Consider the following 15650-nt stretch of genomic DNA (forward strand, 5'->3'; position numbering starts at 1 on the left):
CCCTAGCTCTGTCTCTGCCTGATAGGACCAGACCTAACCACAACCAGGAAGAGACCCTAGTGCTGTCTCTACCTGATAGGACCAGACCTAACCACGACCAGGAAGAGACCCTAGCTCTGTCTCTACCTGATAGGACCAGACCTAACCACGACCAGGAAGAGACCCTAGCTCTGTCTCTGCCTGATAGGACCAGACCTAACCACGACCAGGAAGAGACCCTAGCTCTGTCTCTACCTGATAGGACCAGACCTAACCACGACCAGGAAGAGACCCTAGCTCTGTCTCTGCCTGATAGGACCAGACCTAACCACGACCAGGAAGAGACCCTAGCTCTGTCTCTGCCTGATAGGACCAGACCTAACCACAACCAGGAAGAGACCCTAGCGCTGTCTCTACCTGATAGGACCAGACCTAACCACAACCAGGAAGAGACCCTAGCTCTGTCTCTGCCTGATAGGACCAGACCTAACCACAACCAGGAAGAGACCCTAGCGCTGTCTCTACCTGATAGGACCAGACCTAACCACAACCAGGAAGAGACCCTAGCGCTGTCTCTACCTGATAGGACCAGACCTAACCACAACCAGGAAGAGACCCTAGCTCTGTCTCTGCCTGATAGGACCAGACCTAACCACAACCAGGAAGAGACCCTAGCTCTGTCTCTACCTGATAAGACCAGACCTAACCACAACCAGGAAGAGACCCTAGCGCTGTCTCTGCCTGATAGGACCAGACCTAACCACAACCAGGAAGAGACCCTAGCTCTGTCTCTGCCTGATAGGACTAGACCTAACCACGACCAGGAAGAAGACACTCTCAGCATGTCTGTCTCTCCATGGGAACATCACCGCCAACCAGGACATGGTAACTTACAATATACTGCATCCCAAATGTCACCCGATAGGGCTCTGGTCCAAAGTAGTGCACTATGTAGGGAATAGGGTGCTATTTGGGACACTGTGTTTGCTCTCATTTCATCTTCAAATAAGGCTTCCACACAGCTTTTAAAATAAGGCTTCCACACAGCTTTTAAAATAAGGCTTCCACACAGCATTTAAAATAAGGCTTCCACACAGCTTTTAAAATAAGGCTTCCACACAGCTTTTAAAATAAGGCTTCCACACAGCATTTAAAATAAGGCTTCCACACAGCTTTTAAAATAAGGCTTCCACACAGCATTTAAAATAAGGCTTCCACACAGCTTTTAAAATAAGGCTTCCACACAGCTTTTAAAATAAGGCTTCCACACAGCTTTTTGTCATCCATTTCTCCAAACTACTGTCACCATAACTACCTCGTCTTTCTGCCATCAAAACTGTTTTTTTACTTCTATTTTTTTCGAGAGAAGATGATGAGGGAATATATGTGTTTATGTATGTGTAGTTTTGTGAATATTTGTAAAGTCCAAAAATCTAAAATATGTAAATATTAGGATACCTTCATACATACACTGTAAATAAAGTCAGTTCTAATGTTGTTTTTTTAATACTGTTCCTGATTGTGGTTACAAAGGAAGGGAATGTTATCGGTTTTAAAACACTTATCCTGTTCGTGTCAAGTGATTGAAACTACATTTTGGGTTTGATCAAACAGTTGGCCTACATCTGGCCAGTAGAGGGCAGTATTGTTGTATTCAACCATCCGCATCACTACATTAATTGGTCACGTTCTACCACTTTATATGTCAAAATAATACTGGAAATTACATAGAACAATGAATCGCCGTGACAACAGGCAAAATAATTATTAATATCTTAGTACTTAAGACCTACTGGCCTTAACCACCAGTAGTAGGAACCATTTTAGGACATTGTATAGGACACTTTGATGCTTCTATAATAGGGTCTCTGAGGAAACAGCTTCTACCTATAGGACAGCTCTACTGTCAGGAGAGGACCGGGGTCTCTCCCACAGGATCCCCCATGGACCCACTCCTGTCTGACAGGCGTCAGAGGTTAGGGAGGTAGCCCGTCCCTGGGACCCACTCCTGTCTGACAGGGGTCAGAGGTTAGGGAGGTAGCCCATCCCTGGACCCACTCCTGTCTGACAGGGGTCAGAGGTTAGGGAGGTAGCCCGTCCCTAGGACCCACTCCTGTCTGACAGGGGTCAGAGGTTAGGGGGGTAGCCCGTCCCTGGACCCACTCCTGTCTGAGAGGGGTCAGAGGTTAGGGAGGTAGCCCGTCCCTGGACCCACTCCTGTCTGACAGGGGTCAGAGGTTAGGGAGGTAGCCCGTCCCTGGGACCCACTCCTGTCTGACAGGGGTCAGAGGTTAGGGAGGTAGCCCGTCCCTGGGACCCACTCCTGTCTGACAGGGGTCAGAGGTTAGGGAGGTAGCCCATCCCTGGGAACCACTCCTGTCTGACAGGGGTCAGAGGTTAGGGAGGTAGCCCGTCCCTGGGACCCACTCCTGTCTGACAGGGGTCCATCCATGTCTGAGTACGTCAGGAGGTGACGTGGAAACCGGCCACTAGGGACAACAGTGAGCGCTGTTACCTACAAGTAGGCTTGGGCTTTGCTAGAGCGTTGTGGACGGGGATGGTGGATGGGTGTAAGCATCTGCCTTTCATTCCAAGAGGCAGTTGCATGTTCAAATCCACCAATAGAAAGTTGTTTTAAGCCTATCCCAAACCTTAACCATTCAGAGTTAATGTCTTACCTTAACCATTCAGAGTTAATGCCTAAACTTAAGAATTCAGAGTTAATGTCTTACCTTAAAAATTCAGAGTTAATGTCTAAACTTAACCATTCAGAGTTAATGTCTAACCTTAGGAATTCAGAGTTAATGTCTAACCTTAAGAATTCAGAGTTAATGTCTAACCTTAAGAATTCAGAGTTAATGTCTAACCTTAGGAATTCAGAGTTAATGTCTAACCTTAAGAATTCAGAGTTAATGTCTAACCTTAACCTTAAACACTTTGAATTTGACATTTAGATCAACTTCGAAATATTTATAATTCTTATTAATAATTCTGACAGAGACAGAGACACACACACACAAACACACACACACACACACACACACACACACACACACACACACACACACACACACACACACACACACACACACACACACACACACACACACACACACACACACACACACACACACACACACACTGACAGGCACCCTCCCTGTCATGTGTCTACCTACCAGCTATGCTGACAGTCTCACTATGTAAGGACAATGAGTAACCTAACTCACCACTCATCTCAACCCTGTGTGTGTGTGTGTGTGTGTGTGTGTGTGTGTGTGTGTGTGTGTGTGTGTGTGTGTGTGTGTGTGTGTGTGTGTGTGTGTGTGTGTGTGTGTGTCTGTGTGTCTGTGTGTGTGTCTGTGTGTGTGTGTGTGTGTGTGTGTGTGTGTGTGTGTGTGTGTGTGTGTGTGTCTCTCTGTGTGTGTGTGTGTGTGTGTGTGTGTGTGTGTGTGTGTGTGTTCTGTGTGCGTGTGCGTGTCTGTACGTGTGTGCGTGTGTGCGTGTGTGCGTGTGTGCGCGTGTGTGCGTGTGTGTGTGTGTGTGTGTGTGTGTGTGTGTGTGTGTGTGTGTGTGTGTGTGTGTGTGTGTGTGTGTGTGTGTGTGTGTGTGCGTGCGTGTGTGCGTGCGTGCGTGTGTGTGTGTGTGTGTGTGTGTGTGTGTGTGTGTGTTCCCACAGAGAGTAGTACTATGCTTATGCAGAGGTAATTAACAATAAGCAGAATGATATGTGGCTGACGTTCTGCACCGCTAATTAGATCAGCATGTCTCTCTGAGGTGGACAGGAAACTGGACAGGAAGCTCATTAGACATTCAGAACGGGGCCAGACAATAGGCTCACGGTGGCGTGACGGACAGGTGATCCCACCTGGGGAGCTGCTCAGGTCAGTTCAGGAGACAGGATGACCGGGTAAGGAGAGGAGGGGAAAGCCCACAAACCCACATTGGGAGAGGGAGGACATTTCATCCTGAAGATAGCTTGTTAAGGCGTAGAAGACTGTGTGTGTGTGTGTGTGTGTGTGTGTGTGTGTGTGTGTGTGTGTGTGTGTGTGTGTGTGTGTGTGTGTGTGTGTGTGTGTGTGTGTGTGTGTGTGTGTGTGTGTGTGTGTGTGTGTGTGTGTGTGTGTATGAATGTGTGTGTCCTCTGTCAGTGATTGACTGTGTGCGGCATTACCCTGCAGTCACTCTAACACACACACAGGTAATGAAGCTGTCACACACACACACACACACACACACACACACACACACACACACACACACACACACACACACACACACAGGTAAGGAAGCTGTCAGTGGTGTCAGGGAGTAGAGGTTTATGACAGAACTATCCAACTGTATATTCTTACACAGCATGGCAGTAGTGTGCAGAGGACACACACACGCACACAGGCACACACACACACATACACACACAACGCACACGGGCACACACACACACATACACACACTCACATACAGGTAGAGAGAGAACAGGGAGAGAAAGAGAACAGAGAGACAGAGAGGGAGAACAGAGAGAGAGAGAATCAAGGAGAGCGAGAGAACAGAGGGAGAGAGAGAGAGAGAACCGAGAGAGGGAGGAGAACAGAGAGAGAGACAACATAGAGAGAGAACATAGAGAGAGGGAGAACAGAGATAGAGACAACATAGAGAGAGAACATAGAGAGAGGGAGAACAGAGATAGAGACAACATAGAGAGAGGGAGAACAGAGATAGAGACAACATAGAGAGAGAACATAGAGAGAGGGAGAACAGAGATAGAGACAACATAGAGAGAGGGAGAACAGAGATAGAGACAACATAGAGAGAGAACATAGAGAGAGGGAGAACAGAGAGAGGGAGGGAGAGAGAGAACCGAGAGAGGGAGGAGAACAGAGAGAGACAACATAGAGAGAGGGAGAACAGAGATAGAGACAACATAGAGAGAGGGAGAACAGAGATAGAGACAACATAGAGAGAGAACATAGAGAGAGGGAGAACAGAGAGAGGGAGGGAGAGAGAGAACCGAGAGAGACAACATAGAGAGAGAACATAGAGAGAGGGAGAACAGAGAACAGAGAGAACAGAAAGAGAGAGAGAGAACAGAGAAAGAGAACAGAGAGAGAGAACAGAGAAAGAGAACAGAGAACAGAGAATAGAGAGAGAAAACAGAGAGAGCGAAAGAACAGAGAGAGAACAGAGAGAGAACAGAGAGGGAGGTGGCGGAACACTGTTTCTATGTACTAAAACAGTAGGTTGCCTCATTCCATGAATACTGTTCCTGCTGTGCTTGTGTGGTTCTGTCTCAGACCTGGGCCTTAACCAGCTCTCCACAACAAACTGGAAATACAGAGAATCAACATGTCGTCAGTCCAGTGTGGATTTACTGGAAGATAATATTATGTCTTGTCATGCTTCCTAGAGCCAGTTGAAATGTCTGCACTGTAATCTTGAAATAAATTCTTATAGACACGCGAGTGCTCCTGTCTTCCTTAGGGACTCCTTTAATCCACATCAAGGTCCCTACGGGCCCTGGTCAAACCTAGTACACTACATAGGGCAAAGGGTGCAATTTTGGACACACCTTTAGACTCCTCTGCGTTCCTCTGGGTTGTCCAGTGGTATTGACTCCACTCTAATAGGCTGTTTCTGTTTGTCTCTTAACCTTCAGCTGACTGAGCTGAGGAAGAGACCAGTCCACAACCATGCCTGGCTGTCAGTTCTACCCTGCTCAGTCACCCTCTACCCTGACACTGTTAAACCTAGCAGTCCTCTACGGATCAATGGGTTTACAGCCCCAGCAACTCTGACTCAACTCCAACACTGATGGGGCAACGAGAGGAAAAAAGATCGGACCCGCTGTGTGAGGAGGAAACGGCAATGGATACAGTTATAGTGTAGCCGTGAAATGGCTAGCTAGTTGTGGTCGAGGGTCCCTGGTTGTGAAATGGCTAGCTAGTTGTGGTCGAGGGTCCCTGGTTGTGAAATGGCTAGCTAGTTGTGGTCGAGGGTCCCTGGTTGTGAAATGGTTAGCTAGTTGTGGTCGAAGGTCCCTGGTTGTGAAATGGCTAGCTAGTTGTGGTTGAGGGTCCCTGGTTGTGAAATGGCTAGCTAGTTGTGGTTGAGGGTCCCTGGTTGTGAAATGGCTAGCTAGTTGTGGTTGAGGGTCCCTGGTTGTGAAATGGCTAGCTAGTTGTGGTTGAGGGTCCCTGGTTGTGAAATGGCTAGCTAGTTGTGGTCGAGGGTCCCTGGTTGTGAAATGGCTAGCTAGTTGTGGTCGAGGGTCCCTGGTTGTGAAATGGCTAGCTAGTTGTGGTCGAGGGAGAGAGACACCACAGTGATATGTTCCAGTGGGGGGTGGGGGGGATGAGAGAGAGAGACACCACAGTGATATGCTCCAGTGGGGGGTGGGGGGGATGAGAGAGAGAGACACCACAGTGATATGCTCCAGTGGGGGGGGGGGGGGGGGTGAGAGAGAGACACCACAGTGATATGCTCAAGTGGGGGGGGGGGGGATGAGAGAGAGAGAGACCGCAGTGATATGCTCCAGTGGGGGGGGGGGGGGGGGGGGTGAGAGAGAGAGGCACCACAGTGATATGCTCCAGTGGGGGTGGGGGTGGGGGGGGGTGAGGGGGTGAGAGAGAGAGTAACCACAGTGATATGCTCCAGTGGGGGGTGGGGGGGGATGAGAGAGAGAGACACCACAGTGATATGCTCCAGTGGGGGGGGGGGGGGGGAGGTGAGAGAGAGAGACACCACAGTGATATGCTCCAGTGGGGGGTGGGGGGTGAGAGAGAGACACCACAGTGATATGCTCCAGTGGGGGGGGGGGGGGGGTGAGGGGGTGAGAGAGAGAGACACCACAGTGATATGCTCCAGTGGGGGGTGGGGGGGATGAGAGAGAGAGACACCACAGTGATATGCTCCAGTGGGGGGGGGGGGGGGGTGAGAGAGAGACACCACAGTGATATGCTCAAGTGGGGGGGGGGGGGGATGAGAGAGAGAGACACCGCAGTGATATGCTCCAGTGGGGGGGGGGGGGGTGAGGGGGTGAGAGAGAGAGACACCACAGTGATATGCTCCAGTGGGGGGTGGGGGGGATGAGAGAGAGAGACACCACAGTGATATGCTCCAGGGGGGGGGGTGAGAGAGAGACACCACAGTGATATGCTCCAGTGGGGGGGGGGGGGGGGGGGTCGAGAGAGAGACACCACAGTGATATGCTCCAGTGGGGGGGGGGGGGGGGGTGAGAGAGAGAGACACCACAGTGATATGCTCCAGTGGGGGGTGGGGGGGGGTGGGGGTGAGAGAGAGACACCACAGTGATATGCTCCAGTGGGGGGGGGGGTGAGAGAGAGACACCACAGTGATATGCTCCAGTGGTGTTGAATCTGACACTGTCATTTCGGTGCCATCATTGAAAAAAATGCTTCCATTTTAAATAATATATCACTATTTTTTTTATTTTTTTTAAATCAATTTTAGAATGTTTTTTTCAAATCACTTCCTGAATTGACATCAGATCAAATTAACCCCAAACCCTGTCACGTGACCTGTACAGGGAAAACTGGTATCATGCAGGAAGCGGGCATTCACCATACTTGGCCTGCGGCATTCCCCATACTTGGGCTGTGTCATAAAGAAGTGCACTAAATACAGAATAGGGTGCCATTTTGGAAGCAGCCTCTGTGATATCTTGTTCCTTTTTGCAGGGAACGAGGGTTAGGTACAGTACATAACCTAGACCTGGGTATAATGATAAATGACTGTGAATACAATGCAGTAGTGTTGAGTATTCTGAATGAGTTCAACTGGGGCGCAGCAGCACTTGGTACAGGTCATTTAGTTTGGCTGTACGTCAAACACTGATATACTGACGGACACAAATCTTCAGCTGGCAGAAAAGAAGGGGGAGATTCCACACGACGACATCACATCTGTACTCGTCTGTCGTCTCTGCATGCGTGTGTCTGTGCGCGTGAGAATGCGTGTGTGTGTGTGTGTGTGTGGGTGTGCGTGTGTGTGTGTCGTCCCCATCTGAACACCCTCTTCCATCTGTGAAAAACACCTCCTCTTCCTCCTGCCATTTCAGGGCTGCTAGATTATTCTCTGTTAGTCAGTCAGACGTAGAAATGAGCCGTCGTGGGAGTTGTCCTTCACTCGTCAACTGTGACAGGCCTGGCTACCTCAGCCTGGTTCTGCTTGGCTGAACCTGTTATTTCTATTGTTGCCGGGCAGACAGCACCGAAGCTACCGCATTCCGCCTGGATGAAGCAATGAACTGGGAATGAGTGGATGGCTGTACTGTAGTTAAACTCTCTACAGCCCGGATGAAGCAATGAACTGGGAATGAGTGGATGGCTGTACTGTAGTTAAACTCTCTACAGCCCGGATGAAGCAATGAACTGGGAATGAGTGGATGGCTGTACTGTAGTTAAACTCTCTACAGCCCGGATGAAGCAATGAACTGGGAATGAGTGGATGGCTGTACTGTAGTTAAACTCTCTACAGTCCGGATGAAGCAATGAACTGGGAATGAGTGGATGGCTGTACTGTAGTTAAACTCTCTACAGCCCGGATGAAGCAATGAACTGGGAATGAGTGGATGGCTGTACTGTAGTTAAACTCTCTACAGCCCGGATGAAGCAATGAACTGGGAATGAGTGGATGGCTGTACTGTAGTTAAACTCTCTACAGCCCGGATGAAGCAATGAACTGGGAATGAGTGGATGGCTGTACTGTAGTTAAACTCTCTACAGCCCGGGTGAAGCAATGAACTGGGAATGAGTGGATGGCTGTACTGTAGTTAAACTCTCTACAGTCCGGATGAAGCAATGAACTGGGAATGAGTGGATGGCTGTACTGTAGTTAAACTCTCTACAGCCCGGATGAAGCAATGAACTGGGAATGAGTGGATGGCTGTACTGTAGTTAAACTCTCTACAGCCCGGATGAAGCAATGAACTGGGAATGAGTGGATGGCTGTACTGTAGTTAAACTCTCTACAGCCCGGATGAAGCAATGAACTGGGAATGAGTGGATGGCTGTACTGTAGTTAAACTCTCTACAGCCCGGATGAAGCAATGAACTGGGAATGAGTGGATGGCTGTACTGTAGTTAAACTCTCTACAGCCCGGATGAAGCAATGAACTGGGAATGAGTGGATGGCTGTACTGTAGTTAAACTCTCTACAGCCCGGATGAAGCAATGAACTGGGAATGAGTGGATGGCTGTACTGTAGTTAAACTCTCTACAGCTCGGATGAAGCAATGAACTGGGAATGAGTGGATGGCTGTACTGTAGTTAAACTCTCTACAGCCCGGATGAAGCAATGAACTGGGAATGAGTGTCATGTTTTGTCTTTGATCATGTCTTGTCCCTGTGCTTCCCTCTGCTGGTCTTATTAGGTTCCTTCTCTTTCTCTCTCTCTATCGTTCCGTTCCTGCTCCCAGCTGTTTCTCATTCTCCCTACGACCTCATTTACTCTTTCACACCTGTCCCCTATTTTGCCCTCTGATTAGAGTCCCTATTTCTCCCTCTGTTTTCCGCTCCTGTCCTTGTCGGATTCTTGTTTGATGTTTGCTGTTCTGTGTCCTTGTTCCGCCCTGTCGTGTTTTTGCCTTCTTCAGATGCTGCGTGTGAGCAGGTGTCTATGTCAGCTACGGCCTGTGCCTTCCTTAAGCGACCTGCAGTCTGTGGTCGCGTCTCCTGTCGTTCCTCTCTACTGACGAGAGGATTTCAGTTTCCTGTTTTGGATTTACCTTTGATAGATCCAGGAGAATCATTATTTGTTTAATACTGGAATAAAGACTCTGTTACTATTACGTCGCTTTTGGGTCCTCATTCATCAGCATAACAGAAGAATCCGACCAAGATGGACCCAGCGACTATGGATTCTCTCAACACTGCCGTCGGGTTCCAGGGAGCAATGCTCGGCAGACACGAGCAGGAATTGTTTGCTGCTCGTCATGCCGTTGAGACCCTGGCCGCTCAGGTCTCCGATCTCTCTGGACAGTTTCAGAGTCTTCGTCTTGTGCCACCAGCTACTTCCTGGTCTTCCGAGTCTCCGGAACCTAGGGTTAATAACCCACCATGTTACTCTGGGCAGCCCACTGAGTGTCGCTCTTTTCTCACCCAGTGTGATATTGTGTTCTCTCTCCAGCCCAACACGTACTCTAGTGAGAGAGCTCGGATCGCTTACGTCATATCACTCCTTACTGGTCGGGCTCGGGAGTGGGGCACAGCTATCTGGGAGGCAAGGGCTGAGTGTTCTAACGTTTATCAGAACTTTAAGGAGGAGATGATACGGGTCTTTGATCGTTCAGTTTTTGGGAAGGAGGCTTCCAGGGGTCTGGCTTCCCTATGTCAAGGTGATCGATCCATAACGGATTACTCTATAGAGTTTCGTACTCTTGCTGCATCCAGTGACTGGAACGAGCCGGCGTTGCTCGCCCGTTTTCTGGAGGGACTCCACGCTGAGGTTAAGGATGAGATTCTCTCCCGGGAGGTTCCTTCCAGCGTGGACTCTTTGATTGCACTCGCCATCCGCATAGAACGACGGGTAGATCTTCGTCACCGAGCTCGTGGAAGAGAGCTCGCGTTAACGGGGTTTCCCTTCTCCGCATCTCAACCATCTCCTTCCATCGGCTCAGAGACTGAGCCCATGCAGCTGGGAGGTATTCACATCTCGACTAAGGAGAGGGAACGGAGAATCACCAACCGCCTTTGCTTCTATTGCGGTTCTGCTGGACATTTTGTCATGTCATGTCCAGTTAAAGGCCAGAGCTCATCAGTAAGCGGAGGGCTACTGGTGAGCGCTACTACTCAGGTCTCTCCATCAAGATCCTGTACTACCTTGTCGGTCCATCTACGCTGGACCGGGTCGGCTGCTTCCTGCAGTGCCTTGATAGACTCTGGGGCTGAGGGTTGTTTTATGGACGAAGCATGGGCTCGGAAACATGACATTCCTCTCAGAGAGTTAGGGAGGCTCACACCCATGTTCGCCTTAGATGGTAGTCCTCTCCCCAGTATCAGATGTGAGACACTACCTTTAACCCTCACAGTATCTGGTAACCACAGTGAGACCATTTCTTTTTTGATTTTTTGTTCACCTGTTACACCTGTTGTTTTGGGTCATCCCTGGCTAGTATGTCATAATCCTTCTATTAATTGGTCTAGTAATTCTATCCTATCCTGGAACGTTTCTTGTCATGTGAAGTGTTTAATGTCTGCTATTCCTCCTGTTTCTTCTGTCCCCTCTACTCAGGAGGAGCCTGGTGATGTGACAGGAGTGCCGGAGGAATATCATGATCTACGCACGGTCTTCAGTCGGTCCAGAGCCAGCTCTCTTCCTCCTCACCGGTCGTATGATTGTTGTATTGATCTCCTTCCGGGGACCACTTCCCCTCGGGGTAGATTATTCTCTCTGTCGGCTCCCGAACGTAAGGCTCTCGAGGATTATCTGTCTGCTGAAGGCATTCAGATGGATCCCGCTAAGGTCCAGGATGTCAGCGATTGGCCCGTTCCTAAGTCACGTGTCGAGTTACAGCGCTTTCTCGGTTTCGCTAATTTCTTTCGGCGTTTCATTCGTAATTTCGGTCAAGTGGCTGCCCCTCTCACAGTTCTGACTTCTGTCAAGTCTTGCTTTAAGTGGTCCGGTTCCGCCCAGGGAGCTTTTGATTTCCTCAAGAAGCGTTTTACATCCGCCCCTATCCTTGTTACTCCTGACGTCACTAAACAATTCATTGTCGAGGTTGACGTTTCAGAGGTGGGCGTGGGAGCCATTCTGTCCCAGCGCTTCCAGTCTGACGATAAGGTCCATCCTTGCGCTTACTTTTCTCATCGCTTGTCGCCATCGGAACGCAACTATGATGTGGGTAACCGCGAACTGCTCGCCATCCGCTTAGCCTTAGGCGAATGGCGACAGTGGTTGGAGGGGGCGACCGTTCCTTTTGTCGTTTGGACTGACCATAAGAACCTTGAGTACATCCGTTCTGCCAAACGACTTAATGCACGTCAAGCTCGTTGGGCGTTGTTTTTCGCTCGTTTCGAGTTCGAGATTTCCTATCGTCCGGGAAATAAGAACACCAAGCCTGATGCTTTATCCCGTCTCTTTAGTTCTCATCTGGTTTCTACCGAACCCGAGGGGATTCTCCCTGAAGGGCGTGTTGTCGGGTTGACTGTCTGGGGAATTGAGAGACAGGTAAAGCAAGCACTCACTCACACTGCGTCGCCGCACGCTTGTCCTAGTAACCTTCTGTTCGCTCCTGTCTCTACTCGTCTGGCTGTTCTTCAGTGGGCTCACTCTGCCAAGTTAGCTGGCCACCCCGGCGTTCGGGGTACGCTTGCTTCTATTCGCCAGCGGTTTTGGTGGCCTACTCAGGAGCGGGACACGCGTCGTTTCGTGGCTGCTTGTTCGGACTGCGCGCAGACTAAGTCAGGTAACTCTCCTCCTGCCGGTCGTCTTAGACCGCTTCCCATTCCTTCTCGACCATGGTCTCAGATCGCCTTAGACTTTATTACCGGTCTGCCTTCGTCTGCGGGGAGGACTGTGAGAGCCGCCAATAGACGTAGGATTAAGAGTCCTAGGTATTGTCGCGGTCAGAGAGTGTGGCTTTCCACTCGTAACCTTCCCCTTACGACAGCTTCTCGCAGGTTGACTCCGCGGTTCATTGGTCCGTTCCGTGTCTCTCAGGTCGTCAATCCTGTCGCTGTGCGACTGCTTCTTCCGCGACATCTTCGTCGCGTCCACCCTGTCTTCCATGTCTCCTGTGTCAAGCCTTTTCTTCGCGCCCCCATTCGTCTTCCCTCCCCCCCCCCCGTCCTTGTCGAGGGCGCACCTATTTTCAAGGTACGGAAGATCATGGACATGCGTTCTCGGGGACGTGGTCACCAGTACTTAGTGGATTGGGAGGGTTACGGTCCTGAGGAGAGGAGTTGGGTTCCATCTCGGGACGTGCTGGACCGTTCGTTGATTGATGATTTCCTTCGTCGCCGCCAGGGTTCCTCCTCGAGTGCGCCAGGAGGCGCTTGGTGAGTGGGGGGGTACTGTCATGTTTTGTCTTTGATCATGTCTTGTCCCTGTGCTTCCCTCTGCTGGTCTTATTAGGTTCCTTCTCTTTCTCTCTCTCTATCGTTCCGTTCCTGCTCCCAGCTGTTTCTCATTCTCCCTACGACCTCATTTACTCTTTCACACCTGTCCCCTATTTTGCCCTCTGATTAGAGTCCCTATTTCTCCCTCTGTTTTCCGCTCCTGTCCTTGTCGGATTCTTGTTTGATGTTTGCTGTTCCTGTGTCCTTGTTCCGCCCTGTCATGTTTTTGCCTTCTTCAGATGCTGCGTGTGAGCAGGTGTCTATGTCAGCTACGGCCTGTGCCTTCCTTAAGCGACCTGCAGTCTGTGGTCGCGTCTCCTGTCGTTCCTCTCTACTGACGAGAGGATTTCAGTTTCCTGTTTTGGATTTACCTTTGATAGATCCAGGAGAATCATTATTTGTTTAATACTGGAATAAAGACTCTGTTACTATTACGTCGCTTTTGGGTCCTCATTCATCAGCATAACAATGAGTGGATGGCTGTACTGTAGTTAAACTCTCTACAGCCCGGATGAAGCAATGAACTGGGAATGAGTGGATGGCTGTACTGTAGTTAAACTCTCTACAGCCCGGATGAAGCAATGAACTGGGAATGAGTGGATGGCTGTACTGTAGTTAAATTCTCTACAGCCCGGATGAAGCAATGAACTGGGAATGAGTGGATGGCTGTACTGTAGTTAAACTCTCTACAGCCCGGATGAAGCAATGAACTGGGAATGAGTGGATGGCTGTACTGTAGTTAAACTCTCTACAGCTCGGATGAAGCAATGAACTGGGAATGAGTGGATGGCTGTACTGTAGTTAAACTCTCTACAGCCTGGATGAAGCAATGAACTGGGAATGAGTGGATGGCTGTACTGTAGTTAAACTCTCTACAGCTCGGATGAAGCAATGAACTGGGAATGAGTGGATGGCTGTACTGTAGTTAAACTCTCTACAGCCCGGATGAAGCAATGAACTGGGAATGAGTGGATGGCTGTACTGTAGTTAAACTCTCTACAGCCCGGATGAAGCAATGAACTGGGAATGAGTGGATGGCTGTACTGTAGTTAAACTCTCTACAGCCCGGATGAAGCAATGAACTGGGAATGAGTGGATGGCTGTACTGTAGTTAAACTCTCTACAGCCCGGATGAAGCAATGAACTGGGAATGAGTGGATGGCTGTACTGTAGTTAAACTCTCTACAGCCCGGAAGAAGCAATGAACTGGGAATGAGTGGATGGCTGTACTGTAGTTAAACTCTCTACAGCCCGGATGAAGCAATGAACTGGGAATGAGTGGATGGCTGTACTGTAGTTAAACTCTCTACAGCCCGGATGAAGCAATGAACTGGGAATGAGTGGATGGCTGTACTGTAGTTAAACTCTCTACAGCCCGGATGAAGCAATGAACTGGGAATGAGTGGATGGCTGTACTGTAGTTAAACTCTCTACAGCTCGGATGAAGCAATGAACTGGGAATGAGTGGATGGCTGTACTGTAGTTAAACTCTCTACAGCCCGGATGAAGCAATGAACTGGGAATGAGTGGATGGCTGTACTGTAGTTAAACTCTCTACAGCCCGGATGAAGCAATGAACTGGGAATGAGTGGATGGCTGTACTGTAGTTAAACTCTCTACAGCCCGGATGAAGCAATGAACTGGGAATGAGTGGATGGCTGTACTGTAGTTAAATTCTCTACAGCCCGGATGAAGCAATGAACTGGGAATGAGTGGATGGCTGTACTGTAGTTAAACTCTCTACAGCCCGGATGAAGCAATGAACTGGGAATGAGTGGATGGCTGTACTGTAGTTAAACTCTCTACAGCTCGGATGAAGCAATGAACTGGGAATGAGTGGATGGCTGTACTGTAGTTAAACTCTCTACAGCCCGGATGAAGCAATGAACTGGGAATGAGTGGATGGCTGTACTGTAGTTAAACTCTCTACAGCTCGGATGAAGCAATGAACTGGGAATGAGTGGATGGCTGTACTGTAGTTAAACTCTCTACAGCCCGGATGAAGCAATGAACTGGGAATGAGTGGATGGCTGTACTGTAGTTAAACTCTCTACAGCCCGGATGAAGCAATGAACTGGGAATGAGTGGATGGCTGTACTGTAGTTAAACTCTCTACAGCCCGGATGAAGCAATGAACTGGGAATGAGTGGATGGCTGTACTGTAGTTAAACTCTCTACAGCCCGGATGAAGCAATGAACTGGGAATGAGTGGATGGCTGTACTGTAGTTAAACTCTCTACAGCCCGGATGAAGCAATGAACTGGGAATGAGTGGATGGCTGTACTGTAGTTAAACTCTCTACAGCCCGGATGAAGCAATGAACTGGGAATGAGTGGATGGCTGTACTGTAGTTAAACTCTCTACAGCTCCTCGTCTCCAGGAATCAGGAACTACTGGAGCGTTGCACCCCCAACTCCTTCTGAACACATGGGGTGCGTTCCAAAAGCCACCGTATTCCCTATAAAGGGCACTACTTTTGACTTGGGCCCAAAGAGCTCTGGGAAAAGGAACTGCACTATAAGGAATACTTGCCATTTGAGATGCAGCGATTTCATGGCCTGGAGAGGAAAGGAAGTTGAGATCTCTGTATCATAATAATAT

General features: G+C 49.4%; 1 long non-coding RNA gene across 1 annotated transcript; it reads left to right on the top strand.

The window, feature by feature from the left end:
- The first annotated feature begins 6 nt into the window (after positions 1 to 6).
- LOC139573012 (uncharacterized) lies at positions 7 to 1486 on the top strand. Its single transcript, XR_011674528.1, has 2 exons — positions 7 to 989; positions 1215 to 1486. It is a non-coding gene; the product is annotated as an uncharacterized lncRNA (long non-coding RNA).
- Positions 1487 to 15650: the final 14164 nt, after the last annotated feature.

Source organism: Salvelinus alpinus, chromosome 4 (genome assembly GCF_045679555.1).
Source record: "Salvelinus alpinus chromosome 4, SLU_Salpinus.1, whole genome shotgun sequence".
NCBI lineage: Eukaryota > Metazoa > Chordata > Actinopteri > Salmoniformes > Salmonidae > Salvelinus > Salvelinus alpinus.